A 14,593-nucleotide genomic window follows, 5' to 3' on the forward strand; every position below is an offset into this window, starting at 1 on the left:
AAAACGTAGGAATGCAGTTAATTCTTAGAAAAAAGAAGAGGAAGACAATCCATTCCGTGCTTTGACAGACCTACCTTTATTGATTTTCAAACCCTAAATCGATCCGAGAAGCAAAAAAAACCCTAGATTCTTCAGAAAACCGTCATGGTCGGTTATCTTTCAACTGAAATCTAATATCCTTTCTCATATATTTCACTTAGATAATCTCTCATCGTTTTGTTATTTCAATGAATTACTTTCAGTCTGGCCGCGGAGGCAGGGACAGGTCGCGGCGCGACCATCCGCCATCGGGAAGCTCGAGTCGGAGTAACGCGCCGCCGTCGAGACACCTTTGGGTGGGGAATCTATCGCACAGTATACTAGAGCCGGACCTCACAGACCACTTCTTGCAGTTTGGGGAGCTAGAGAGCGTGGCATTCCAGCCTGGTCGAAGCTACGCTTTTATCAATTTTATGAACGATGAAGAAGCTATTTCCGCCATGAGGGCGCTCCAAGGTTTTCCCGTTGCAGGGAATCCGCTTAGGATTGAGTTTGCCAAGGCGGTTAGTCTTGAACTATTACTAATATTACTTGTTTTTTCTGGAATTAATTTAAATTTAATTGAATCTCCAAAATTTGTGTGTTTAGTAGCTGATGATTGGCAGGGAAGTCAAAAGAAGTTCAAGAATCAAGATCGTAAAAAATAAGCATAATTCAACCACATTAAAACAAAAGAAAAGCTGAAAATGAAGATAGAAATGGGAAAAATTAATGTCATTTTGGTTTACTTTTAAGGTAAAAGAATAGATCCACAACCCAAATGAGCTCAAGTGCTTATATTCTTGGGGGATTCATTCCATAACAACAATTATCGTATCAGGAATACGGGGGGAAATCATAATCAAGATTCTCTTTCACTTAAATTATATAGTTCTTTGTGAGTAAGCTCTTATCAATTTGTTTATTTCTCCCAATACCAGCAAAAGGATCTAATATCCTCCACTACAGCACCATTTCTTCTGCAAAGTTTGCCTTAAATAGCAACTTATAAGTTATAAGAATCAAAACACCTAGTGTTACGATGTTTGATAAGGCTTAGGGTGGTCTTCCCTATTACATAACAGCCTATAAACCTTTTCTTGTCTGGCAATTAGTTCCTTCTGCCCACTCACATGATTGGGTTCATAAATCTCAATTATGTCAAGAACAATCACATAAAAGGAAATAGAAGAGTAAAATATTTCCTTCTGGCCACTCGTATAATTTCAATAATTTCAACATGTTGAATGCATTTTCATCCATGATGCTGTTTGTGGAATCGTGCTATTCACTCCCACTGCACCACTCAGATTTCAAAATATATTTGCTTAACCATAAAACTCAAAGGGGGTTCTCCATGACAAGGGATGCATTCTTTTGTCAATAAGCTCTCTTCCTTGCTTTGTTATTTTCTCTATTCGTTCCAAGCACTCGGCATAAATTGCACAGTTTCAATCCATATGATGTCAGGTTATAGCTTTTAGCAACTTAAAAAAGTTGATTAACTGTTAACTTCATCAATTTCAGACCAGTTAATTGGTGTTTTATTCATGCAATTTTAACTTGAATGGAAATGAGTTCGCAAGTTAATCTGTGGCTTATCTTTCTGGAACCTAGTCATGCATTTAATGTTGCTTAGTCTGATGCCATATTGTGCAATTCTTTCATGCATATTGCCAAGCAAAACAGGTAGTATGAATAGATGTTTGCTGCAATACTATTTAGATCAGTTCCTTGCACTTAATCATCCTGGGAAAACAGCTTTTGAAGTTTAAACTGTTGAATATGATGGTTAAAGTTTATTGACCTAGAACAGTGTACATACCAGTGTTATCATCAATGCTATTGATACTGGAATTGTATCCTGTGCAGCTATCTGACAAAATTACTTCATGAAAAGATAGAGAACTTACCCAAGATACAGCGCTTTTTATTGCATAATGAAATATTCCTCAATTTTTATGTTCCATGGATATGCTCACACCTGCAGACACTTGAAAATAAAAATAGGTTTTTGGGTGAAGTAGATTGTTTCTCTAATATGTATTCTAGGCCCTTTTTGTGCTACACGATCTAGAATACTCTCATGTCTTCTGATATCTTGAAGAGTTCCATAGTTTGCGTTCAAGCATGAGTGAATATGATGATAATGTAACGTTAACGAGATTCAGGGGCCATAGGAAAGATGGAACCAAGAGAAATGGAGGAAAATTACTGGAATTGATGATTACTAGATTTTGAATAGAGGCACCATTTTAAGTTGAAATTCAAAAACTTAATCATGCACTGTAGTGGAAAGTGGAAAGCTGTAGAAGGAAGATCATTGACATTGATTTATGATAAATTTATAGTAGTAACATTGGAGCAGATTGCAGAATCTGTAGCAAAAAGAGGCATAAAATTTCCATTATAATCTACAAAGTCTCCAAAATCTAAATCTTCACAATATAAGTAACTTAAGGTAGCCAAATTTGGAAAGCAACATGTTTCTCAAATGCTATCAGATGTGATAGCTAGCTTTTAGGGTCCATATCTGTATTTTCTCTGAATTGTTTCCAAATGAGCTGGAACAGCCTAAATCCAGTATTTCTCTACTCAGTGCATCATGGAACATGAGATATAGACATGTACTCTGTCTTCCTTGTGCCGTTGATTTGCCTCGGGACACATTGCTAATCCCATAGTCTAAGTTCAAATTGTTGATTGCGAAGAATGACTGAAAAGTAGCTTTCAGTGCTGAAATGGTCACTAATGTCATAATTTTTATCTTATTGGCCTGCCTCATTTTTCAAGATTCAATTCCGCAATAAAGGACAACAAAACCAGGATTGGATAAATAAATCAAGCATGCTTTAGTGTCTGATTGCTTTAAAACTGTATTTTTGTTTCTGGTTGTAGAAGTTCTAGGTAGTCCTGAATGTATAAATGATGTCTTCAAAATTATAATCAAATGATTCCAAGTATAAACAAAATCAATGTGCATATTCAGTCAAGATTTATACAATGAGCTGGCAACCATTGCTTTCCATATTTAATATTCTCAGAACTCAAAACTCCAATATTAAAATATATTGTGATAAGAGTTCTTTGAGCAAGGCTTACAGGATTAGATATGGGAACTATTATTGACTTGCTTTTCTGCAAACCTCAGTGATCACATTCACTAAGAAGTTATGAAAACCTATCTATTTTCACAAGATTGATGTTTTCTACTTATGATGGTGCATCCCTCAGTTGCACAGCATGGTTTATATGTATTTTTTGTTAGTCTTCTCAACAAACTTTAAGGTGTAGTTGTGCTTGTGACTGACCTGCAGTTTACAATGCAATTACATGTGTTACTGTGCTGTGAAGGCATGGCATGATTTTTCACTTATGATGAGATGTGTGTATGGGTGTGCGAATATTTGTTTGTTAGATTAGTGAGGTGCACTTTCTGTGTATAGGAAAGTGCTGTTAGCTTGCTAATGTTTTTAACCCATACGTTGAGCACTGTGGGCATCACAGTTCTGTACTGGGGCTTGCATGATGAAAGTTTAGTTGCTTTTGTGTTATTTATTAAGAGATTTAGAGTATGCATGTGAGTGAATAGAAGCAAGTGCTAATAATGAAAGTAAATTTCCTCCCATCAGGTTTTGTAAAAGTTGGCTTGGTTATTATTGTTTTTAGAGGTCATAAGTAGTTGATCCTTGGACAATGAAACACTATTAATTCATGAGAGTGAAAAAGAATTAATATGATGTTTATAAATCCTTGGGGCTTATTCTATAGAGCATTTCACTCATGTACAAAAAGGGATGCTCCATGCAGTAAATTTAGTCAAAATCTCCAATGCAATGCCCCCTTAGGTGTTTTTATTTCCACTTGACTACTGAGTCTGAGGCAGTATGATCTTGAGGAGAATTAGCATGGTGGCTGGTTGTTTTTCATTAACTTCTGAAGCTTGTGATATCATAGTTCATGTCCATAGTGTGGCTACTACTGGAAATGGTTATTTGTACCTGTACTAGTACAGATGAACAATTTAATATCTTTCTCCGTATCCATCCACTCAATTCTCTACCTTTTTTTTTATTTTAAACTTTACCAATCTGGATTAAAGATTATATAAGATTGCTTTAGTCAAGGTGGTTTTCCCCTTAGCTGGTGATATTCTTAATTACAGGATAAGTCATCAACACCATCACGTGATGAGGAGTACTGGCAACGTCGAGATGATCAACGTTCTAAAGTAAGAGGGTCACCTTTCTCTCCAAGGGACAATAGAGCACGTCGTGCTAGTCCTGAACATTTTACCCTTGACAAATCAAAGGGGAATGATAGAAGTGGAGATCCCAGTGAGGTCCTATGGATAGGATTTCCAGCTTCGTTGAAAGTGGATGAAATGATTTTGAGGAAGGCTTTCTCCCCATTCGGTGAGATAGAGAAGATTACTGTGTTTCCAGGACGTAGTTACGCTTTTGTTCGCTTTAGGCGTTTATCGTCAGCTTGCAGGGCAAAAGAAACTCTTCAGGGGAAGCTATTTGGTAATCCTCGTGTGCATATTTGTTTTGCAAAAAGTGATGGTGGGTCATCCACCAGCGGAAGGGGCTCAGTGAATGCCCCCAACTCTCCCTGCTTCAGGTCAAATAATCGCTTGGGGTCTTCTGAGAACTTTCTGCGTGACAGGAGTTTTGTGGACTTACCAGAAGATGCAAGCATCAAATCTCCTTATATGTCAAATTACGATTCTGGTGATAGTGATGTCTATAGTTTCAAGAGGAAAGGTAGTTCATGGACTGGTGAAAATACATATGAACCCTGGAGGTTTGGGGAAGGAGAACCTGATCCTCGAGTAACCCAAGATATGTATGAACATGGTAAAAGTCCAATGAGGTACGATGATTTTCCTCCAAAATTACCTCAGAAAAATGCATTCCATGAAGAACCTTGGGATATGCCTGAAGACAACTATCCAGTGCATGGAAACAAGAAAATGAGAACTGTTTCCTTTCCTCCTGAGAAAGAGTTGCCAGAGTACTCTTTATCTGATCTTGAACAAGAAAAACGTGTTTTTCCAAGGATGCTCTCTGATATTCCTCAACCTGAAGCCTTTGGTCAGAACTTTGAGCCTGCAGCTCTAGGGTATAAACAAATTTCTGATCGGCAAACGAGTTTTACTCCAACTCGTGGGGAAAGGAATGGTCACCGGAAACCATCTTATGATGGTTTTCCTGAAGGTTCTGGTTCTATACAATCAAATATAGATTCACTCTGGAGCTGGATCAGCCATCAATTAAAGAGTGGAAATGGGAGGGGACAATAGCCAAGGGTGGAACACCAGTATGTCGTGCTCGCTGCTTTCCTGTTGGAAAAGTCCTCGACATGGCACTGTAAGTAGAAAAAAGTCCTTTCTCTGAGATAACATTTGTTCTTATTGATTCCTCGGTTATCTTTAAAGTTGGTCCAGCAAAATAGAGTTGTTCTGTATTTTTTTCTATTCAGTTCATGGTTTCAAGTCACAAATTGACTGAATATATATCTTATTTTTAGTTAGTAGATTATATGTTTAATTATTTATTTAACAATTTGATAGAAAATGAAGTAGAAGTATTTCTGCAAAGTATTTATGTACATATTTGTTTAATATTTTTAGATTTCTCTACCAAAAAAGGGAAGTTCATTTCTTATGAAAATTGAATGAATCTTTTCAACTTCTTGGAGGCATCACATAGTTTTTCTGATAGCGCCATTTCCGTTCACCGCCCATCCTTCGGACTTGTACAAATTACTTATTAGCCCTACATTGATGCTGCAGGCCTGAATTCTTAGATTGCACGGCTAGGACTGGTTTAGACATGCTTGCAAAGCATTATTATCAAGCATCTGGTGTTTGGGTTGTTTTCTTCGTTCCGGAAAGTGATGCTGACATGGGATTCTATAACGAATTCATGAATTACCTGGGAGAGAAGCAGCGAGCGGCTGTTGCTAAATTAGATGATATAACCACTTTATTTCTTGTACCACCATCGGATTTTTCCGAGAAAGTACTGAAAGTACCTGGGAAACTGAGCATTTCAGGTGTTATTTTGAGATTAGATCACTCTGGTTCCATCGGTTCTGCTCATCCAAGTGAAAGAAGTGATTCAAACCCATTGCCATTTCATGGTGACACATCTTATGCAACTTCAACTTCAACTTCAGGTCTTTTCCGTCTCTGACTTATCCGGAATTAAGTAGGCAAGGAATTAAAGACATCTCCTATCCAGGTAACGGGGCGACACCAGCTCCACCTGTTGCACTTTCCGGTTCTGCTCATTCTGTAGGAAATGTATCAGACTTGTATAATGAGCACAGGTATGATTATGCACCCCAGCAAAACGCAATGTATGGACCAGGCTGGTCTTCTCACGAACAGCAGCATCCGGTTTCCATAAACAGAAATGCTCCTCCTCAAGTTTCTGGCTTTGATCCATCAATTCAGGGGCATCAGTCAGTTATGCCGAGAGCAGCGCAAGGAACATATTCTAGTACCGGTGGAAGTTCCGGGATTCCATTATCCGGAAATAGCAAGCCCTCTATGCCAGTTAACGCCCTTCAACCAGAACAACTAGCACAACTAGTGTCCTCTCTTATCGGGCAGCAAGGACAGGTTGGGAATGCTGCAGATGCATCGATGGGGAAGAATTTTCGGCACACAAGCACAATGGACCACGACTTGATGAGACAACCACAAGGATTCAGTTTACAAAATAACCAGGCTGTTCCGGATCTTTCAACGTCTCAGTTTTCTCAACTGCAACAGTTGCCTCAGCAGAAGACATCAAATTCGGCTGCTGCAATGTCCCAAGCGACCCAGAGAAGTCAGCAACCGCAAGGTACAGGCATAGCGGATGAAGGCGAAGGCGATCCACAGAAACGCTTGCAAGCAACATTACAGCTAGCAGCAACTCTTCTTCAACAAATTCAACAAGGGAAAGGGACTTGAACTGCTCCCGGATTCAACTTGGGTAACATACATCACTCTAAAAAACCAGCTGACTCGGAAATCTCAGTTTGCTCGAGGAATTTCGATCTTAGATACTTGCATTACTATATGTATGTTAGAAATGTTTAGTGATGAACCTACCTAAGCATGTATTTCTTGCTCTTGTTTTACTAAGTTAACAGCTTTATTCGCAAAATGAGAATGTTGTTCATCCTAAAGATATTGGGTTCGAGTAGTTGTATCAATCAGTTAAGAAAATTCTAATAGATATCTATATTCACTCTAGACTATTAGGAAAAATATTATAATCATACTTGGAACGGTCTAACGGTTATTGTCAAGTTGAAACAACTTTAGTTATTAGAAATGGAATTCAATATTATGTATTAGAATTCATTTTAAAATATATAAATTTATAAAGATAATAATAAATTATATATTTTTAGGTAAAGGTAATTTTATCATCATAATTATAATTTAAATTTAAGCTTAAGCACAAATGAATTATATCATATATTTTTTTCATCGGCACTTCTGTTTGTGATGTTCAGATATTTTTTTGTTCCATTTCCGTTGTCTTCTTCACTGTATGAGATCTTCTGATCTTTTTTTTCCGAATTCCATTTTCTCTTTCATGTATATATTTTTTCCCCATTTCTTTTATCTGAAAAATTAGATAATTTATTTATTTTTATTTCTTCCGACAATCTTCTCTTGAAATCATTTTTCTTTTTCTAATTGGCAGTCTTCTTCCTAATTTTTTATTATATTTATAATTTTTGTTTAATATTCTTTTTTAATGATTTTTAAAATCTTAATTTTTTTAATATATCGATAATTATTTATAGGTGTGTAAGTTTTTTTTTAATTTATGTTGAACATATAGTTAGAATTTTAATATAAAATTTTAATATATTAATACTTATTTACACTGTTGTTGTAAGTTGTAAGTTAATTTTTCTGTCAAGCTTCGTATTAAATATGTAGTTGAAGAGTCATGGTAATTTTTTAAATATATCAATATATATTATTTAAAAACACTTAATATTGAATTTATAGTTAGAGAACTAATTAATTTTTTGGTATAATATCGAAATTAGCCCTCAATGTTTATCAAAATGATCATTTAGCACACTATTTTTTTTTGAGTATTTTGGCCCTAACTTTTCAATTTAGGTAAAAAGACCCCTAATGTTCGACTACATAGTCACATTGACCCGTATTCTTTTATTCTGGAGCATTTTGACCCCAACTTTTCATTTTAGGATACAAAACTCTTATTTTGGAGCGCTAACTGTTTGTTAACTAATGCTTTCTATTCATAGATGAGCTTTTTCACCTAAAATGAAACGTTGAGGACTAATTTTAGTATAATATCTTTTTTTTAAATTCAACTATAGACGTCACCATTTTCTTATTTAAGTGTTTAATTTTTTGTCGGTTATTGTAAATAATTTATGTTACGAACGTTATCATTTTAAGAGTCTTAATTATAACAAAAGTTAAAAAATTCTATTAAATGACATATGTCACAATTATATATATTTTTTTAAATTATACTTTAAATTTTTTTAAAAATATTATTATATTTTAAAAACCCTAATTTCTCTAAAATTATATTAAAAACAAATCCCTAAAATCAACCTTAAAATCCCTAACCCTAACCCTACATCTATTTTATCGATCAACGTCATTGCAAGCGTCCCTATCACGCTTGTTGCTAGGTTCATTGGGTCACGTGTCACACTTGTTGCGGAGGGACTAAAGTCGAACAAATAGATCGATAACGTTAGGGATCATGTACCTTTAATTTTTAAATTGATGACCAAAGTTGGTCAGACCGAAAACAAAAAAGGTTATTCGCATAGTAAACCCTTATAATATTTTAAAATAATAATAATTTAAAAAAGAATAGAGCATATTAGAGAAATATGTGAACATAAAACACAAAAGATTATTGTAAGGAGATAGATTTATCAAAGTCGATTAGACCGAAAATAAAATGGATTATTCACAATAATAATATAATTGTTGTCGCCGTTGTTCTTGTCATCTCCCTTGTATTCTTCTTCTTCTTCCACTTTAGACTTTCGTTAAGTTAATAGTGGAGAGACTTAAACCAGATGGACCGATAACGTTAGTGACCATTTACTCTTATTTTTAAATTGGTGACCAAAGTCGGTTATATCAAAAATAAAGTGGACTATTCGCATAGTTTACCCATATTATAAGTATTTGTGATAAAAATATTACTACGTTATTTACATCCACGTAAGTTAATTCATTCTGTCAAACTTTCCTGTTGAACATGTCAAAAATATAAGAATGTTCTTTTAATATTAGATCAAGGACAAATATTTATTCACACTAACGTAAGTGCATATTAACATGAAAATACACATCTACTATATTCTGTAGTTATAAAACATATTCAGAAATATACGAGGAAAAATAAATAAGAAAATTGGTGCTATCATCTCCGTTGAGGGGAAGTTGTCGGAACCAACGAGAAAGAGGTACCGATAAGAGTATTTTGGATGTTTACTTTGAAGTGAAGAATGGGAAAAAATATTTTACATAAAATGCAAAAAGAATTATACTGATTAGAAAAAAGAATTACATCAATCAATTTATTTTGCATCAACTAAAATGAAGAAAGCCTTTCTAATAAAATAAAACAAACCTAGGTGCTAACCACATACTTGTGAAAACATTGTACGAAAAAAAAAGAATTCTATATATTTTGTTGCACGAAAAAAAAAGTTTAAATCAGGGGTGACTCCGTCAATCTAGGGTCAGAATATACCTAAGACCCAATTGGGATTTACATAGGAATTTACAGATTGTCCACCAAGAGTGACGGGATAGGAATTTTCAGATGTCAATAATTCATATTATATTAAATTTGTGACATTCATATACATTGATATCATGTCAATAAAACTCAGGTTACACTCGTCTCTATTTATAGTACTTGTTTAAAACCCGACCCGAGTTGACCGAACCGACAACTTAATCCTTGGACTTAAGTCTAATCTAGTGGAAAGAATATTGCATTTTTGGTAGTAGCCTTAAACATTTTTATGATATGAACTCAACCATTCCAATATAACATCTTGTTCTAGAATCAGTGGTGAACTTTCCTGTCACACGAGGTTTGACGTACATCATGTCTTCTTGTATCTTCGGATACAAATATGAAATCTAATCATTCGAATATATAAAAAAACTAACAAAAAAGTACTTGTGTTCGACACATAACAAGTATCCGGCACTCTACGTTATGTCCGGGTGAGTGACTAATATAAGCAATGACAGTGCATAAAGGACTAAATAGTAAATATTCACATGCTACATTGACTAATAGTTCCTAAAATTAATCAAAACTTTAGCAAAGGCGTAAATCATGGGGGGTAAACACAAAGAAAACTGCTTTTAATTTAACAAAATGACTTGATAACGTAACCAGTTTTTTTACCTTATTTTTCAGATTTTATTTGATTCACTGCTCTGAGACAAATGGTTGGATATGTTAATCCCCTCCGAATCATGATTTCATCTGATGCGATGAATGACGGAGGATGATGTTGGCAAGTTCTTCGTTTACCTTGACCGGAAGCGGAGGCATTTGCTTCATTACCTCTGGCAGGTCATTCAAACTGGAGAAAAAACACAAGAAAAAGAATCATCAACATTAAAGAATTACACGATACGAATAAGATGATAAATGATGCATTCATTAAGGATGGAAGTTTTTATCGTTCTCTCTATCAAATAAGGAAGCTACAACAGGATCATCTTTATCCAACATTCCTCTCCGGTCAGATTGAGATAGAAGAAATGGAGATCCATGGTCCTTACTGACGAGTGACGAGGTTCATCATCCTCATTCTTGTTCCAATAACTAATCATCTATGCAGTTTCAGACCCAGTAGGTGTCAACCAAAATATGAGCAAAGGATCAGATTTCACTCTAACTCAGCCATTCAACATAGGGAGAAAAATTGATCACCCTAATGGCTATTGGTAGAGGTGTTCATAGGTCGTGCTGCAGCTCAGAAAATTTTCAAGAATTTTACCTAAGACCATACGGGTCAAACCTGACCCACCCCGAATAACCCATTCTACTGTTAAACAATAATAAAATAATATATTTTATAATTAAGTTCAACAATGTATTAGTATTTTCATTAAAATTTTGATTTGGGTCAAGCCAGATCTGCCTGAATTAGAGAAATATCTCGTCCAAACCCAGCCTGATACAAGCCAAACCTACTGGGTTAGAACATGAATCCAAGATATTAATGACAATGACACAGGCATTTAGACATCAAGATCGGAAAGGCTACATATTTGATTTGCTGATCAATTTTGGTTTCAGAATCTTCACATAACGATAAATCTGAATATCCGTACATCAGTAGCAGTCAATTTTGCTCAGCAAAAACATAACTAAGGATGATAACCATAGCATGATAATTAGATGACAAGCCAAATCTATCTTGCATCACCATCAGGTGATATATAACTTTAGCATATTACAAGGTGAAAAACAGCTACTCCTTTAAAGATAGGTAAATAAATTTTATCAATGCATAATGATAAAGTAGCATGCACAGTAAAGCAAAATAGCTACCAAAAGGAAGCTGGGGAGCTGAAACAACTAAAAATACTCTAAGAGAAAATTTTATCCCATTGCCACATATGAGTGTTTACAAACTTGCACTTATGTGATAAAAATGCAATTATGATGAAGTCCTCCTATCAGCAATTAAAAACCTTATTAAAAAATCTCTAATTTACATAACAGAGAAATCAAACCATTAAGATAATAACCTACTCGTTCATGATCGTGAGGATATTGTCGCGTGCCTTGCATAAGAGATTTATATTATCATGTACCTGCATGGAAAACAGATAGTAATAACACCAATCAATAAAGCAGTCATTAGCTAATCGGGATTAAGTTCATTTCAGTAAGTTGATTTCATATTTTTTCTTTTCTTTCCTCTCATATCATTATTTTATCATGTTGTCACTTTCAATCAAAACCAACAATGACTGAAAATATTGATCAGAAGAATATCTTATGCAAAATTATGGAGGAAAATTTAAGGGAAGTTTGAAACTATAGGCTTCATCTGGAAAGCTGCGAAATTTGAAGAAATCTGATTAAACATTTGAGCATTTTGTTCAAACAGCTCTCCTGTCACACCACCAATGGCTGAAAAGAAAGTTCAAATTCAAGGAAAAAAAGTGTAGAGAAAGAAAATTTAATATATTGGCATCTCAAATATGCTCCACTCTTAACTCCTATCTTCCTTTTTTCTAAAAAAAATCAGTTGGTAAATCTTAAACCCGTAACGTTTAGGCTCAACGTGGTAATCAACCCTTGTCAGTTGCTAAGAATTAATGTCCATGCTATTGCTACACCAGTTTAAGCTTGATGAAATTTAATAATTTTTTAAGAGAAAGACAAGGCTTTTTTATGCTGATTGAGCGTAAAAAGTTCGGCTCAAAGTTTCTGCCCAGCTGTAATTTTTATATTGGTAAAACAATAAAGCCAACCCTAATATATGTCAACCAAACCTTCATATGGGATGCCATCATCGTTTTCCATAGGGATCATTGGTACAGCATATGCAGGACCATTAGGCCGAGCTGTTAAATGGGGCGTAGCCTTTGCCGAAGAGTCTGTACCCTTTTCCTGTGAAACAATTTCCTTGTACACTTGAGGTTTCAAAAACTTTAGTAACCTACCTAACAAAAAACTAAGATGCAAAGAGACGAAATGCATAAACATGAGGGCTGGGGAAACTTTTAATGGGAAGGTAGAGCGCTCCCACTTCCATTACCAGCTGAACTTAAGAACAATGGCTTACAGCATGGAGACAAACACACAAAACAATCAATAATTTTCTTTAAAAAACCTCAAAAGAATTAGTGTCGAATTTCATGCAAAAGATCTATTTAGGTTGAACGAGCTACGGAGCAGCCCTTCTCTGCACAAGTTTCAATTTTTAACAGTATCTAGTTATGCCTCAGACTTCATGCTTTATTTATCTGATAGTTAATACCTGAGACACAGTGGACAATTACATAATTGTGTTATATATACCACCTAGTTATGTAACCATGATTTATTATCTGGTTGCCTCCTGCTTGAATCTTTTCAGGCAGACCCTTATTTCACGAATTTCAATATGCATGTGGAAAGGAGGAGGATGAGCAAGTAACAATCACAGGAGTGGTGTGAGAAATATGTACACATTTGAAGCAATTGTCATGTCAAGAACCGAAAAAACATGCTATATTCAATCACAGGTAATAGCTCAGTGACCACAGAAAACTGATTTGGAGTTCATAGATAACCACTAAAGATATCAAACAGGCTAGGCAATTTTGTCCAAGAAATGATCATAGGGAAAGAACTTTCTTCTAAGACATACTTCAAGGAACAATTATGAAATATAAAGCATTGTAGAAGTACATTGCGCATATGAATTGTGCTAGCATGAAGATTCAGCCAAAAAAATACCCTTCTATCTTTACTTTTCCTTGCTGAATTATGATCCTCTTTCCTTCATTTGCCATTTTCCTTTTTCTGCAAGCATATTCAACTAGATGATTTTTGGCAAACAAATAGAATGTACATTTATATGAATATTTACTACAAATACAAGCAAAATGAATATGACACATTATGCAGACATTATGCTATACACAAATGCACAATGGAGCTACAATTTTTTTAAGAGAGTGATGCTAGTAGCCAAACTAGCTATAGACCTTTTGTCCAATGAAATCTAGAACTTTTTTCTGACACAACTAAGAAAAGGGCAATGCATCCATCAAGAAGAGCTGGAGAGAAATAAGAATGCTTTGAAAACCTGTCTCATACAGTAGTTTTCTGAGGCGTATTAATAAGCTAAACAAGGAATCCAACATAGTCAGTCTTAAACACAAATAGCACTGTGAGGCGTTGTCTTTTAGGGCTTAGTTTAATTTTTTTTGTTTCTTTTATCTGTTTGCTTGTGGGCCACATATGGAACACACAAAACAATATTTAACATCAGAAAGTGGACCAAGAGTCTAAAATAGGAGTGATAAAAGGAAAAAAAAGAAAAGGAAAAGTTATTTTCTTTAGATCTTCAATTCCAATGCTGGGTTTTCAAAAAAAGCACCCTAGGCGCAAGGCAATGAAGAGAACGCCCGCCTTGGTCAGAGCGAGGCGTTTTACAGGAAGCACTGTGAGGCGCGTGCCTATGAGCTTTAGGCGTCAAGCGACGGGCACAACACCTTGGAGCTTTTGATAAACTGATTTTAAAAGGTATTTAAAATATATAATTTTCCTTTAATATCTAAAAAATAACCTCTCCAGAACCTCACTTCACAATAAAAAAAATCCCTAACTACTATTCTCTCTAAAACTCCAATCACCGTGCTCCTCTTCTCCACCGACCATCGTACCACCACCGGCCGTCGCACCAACCACCACCCACTGGGCAATGATATTGAATATTTTGAACTTTAAAGAACTATAATAATATTTATCATGTTATTTTAAGTACAAAATATAGTTTACACTTGATTTATATCATATAGCAC

General features: G+C 35.1%; 1 pseudogene; it reads left to right on the plus strand.

Moving 5' to 3' along the window:
• The first annotated feature begins 174 nt into the window (after positions 1–174).
• LOC120165492 lies at positions 175–7,169 on the plus strand (annotated as a pseudogene).
• The last annotated feature ends 7,424 nt before the right edge of the window (positions 7,170–14,593 follow it).

This window comes from Hibiscus syriacus, unplaced genomic scaffold (genome assembly GCF_006381635.1).
Source record: "Hibiscus syriacus cultivar Baekdansim isolate YM2019G1 unplaced genomic scaffold, ASM638163v2 tig00111582_pilon, whole genome shotgun sequence".
NCBI lineage: Eukaryota > Viridiplantae > Streptophyta > Magnoliopsida > Malvales > Malvaceae > Hibiscus > Hibiscus syriacus.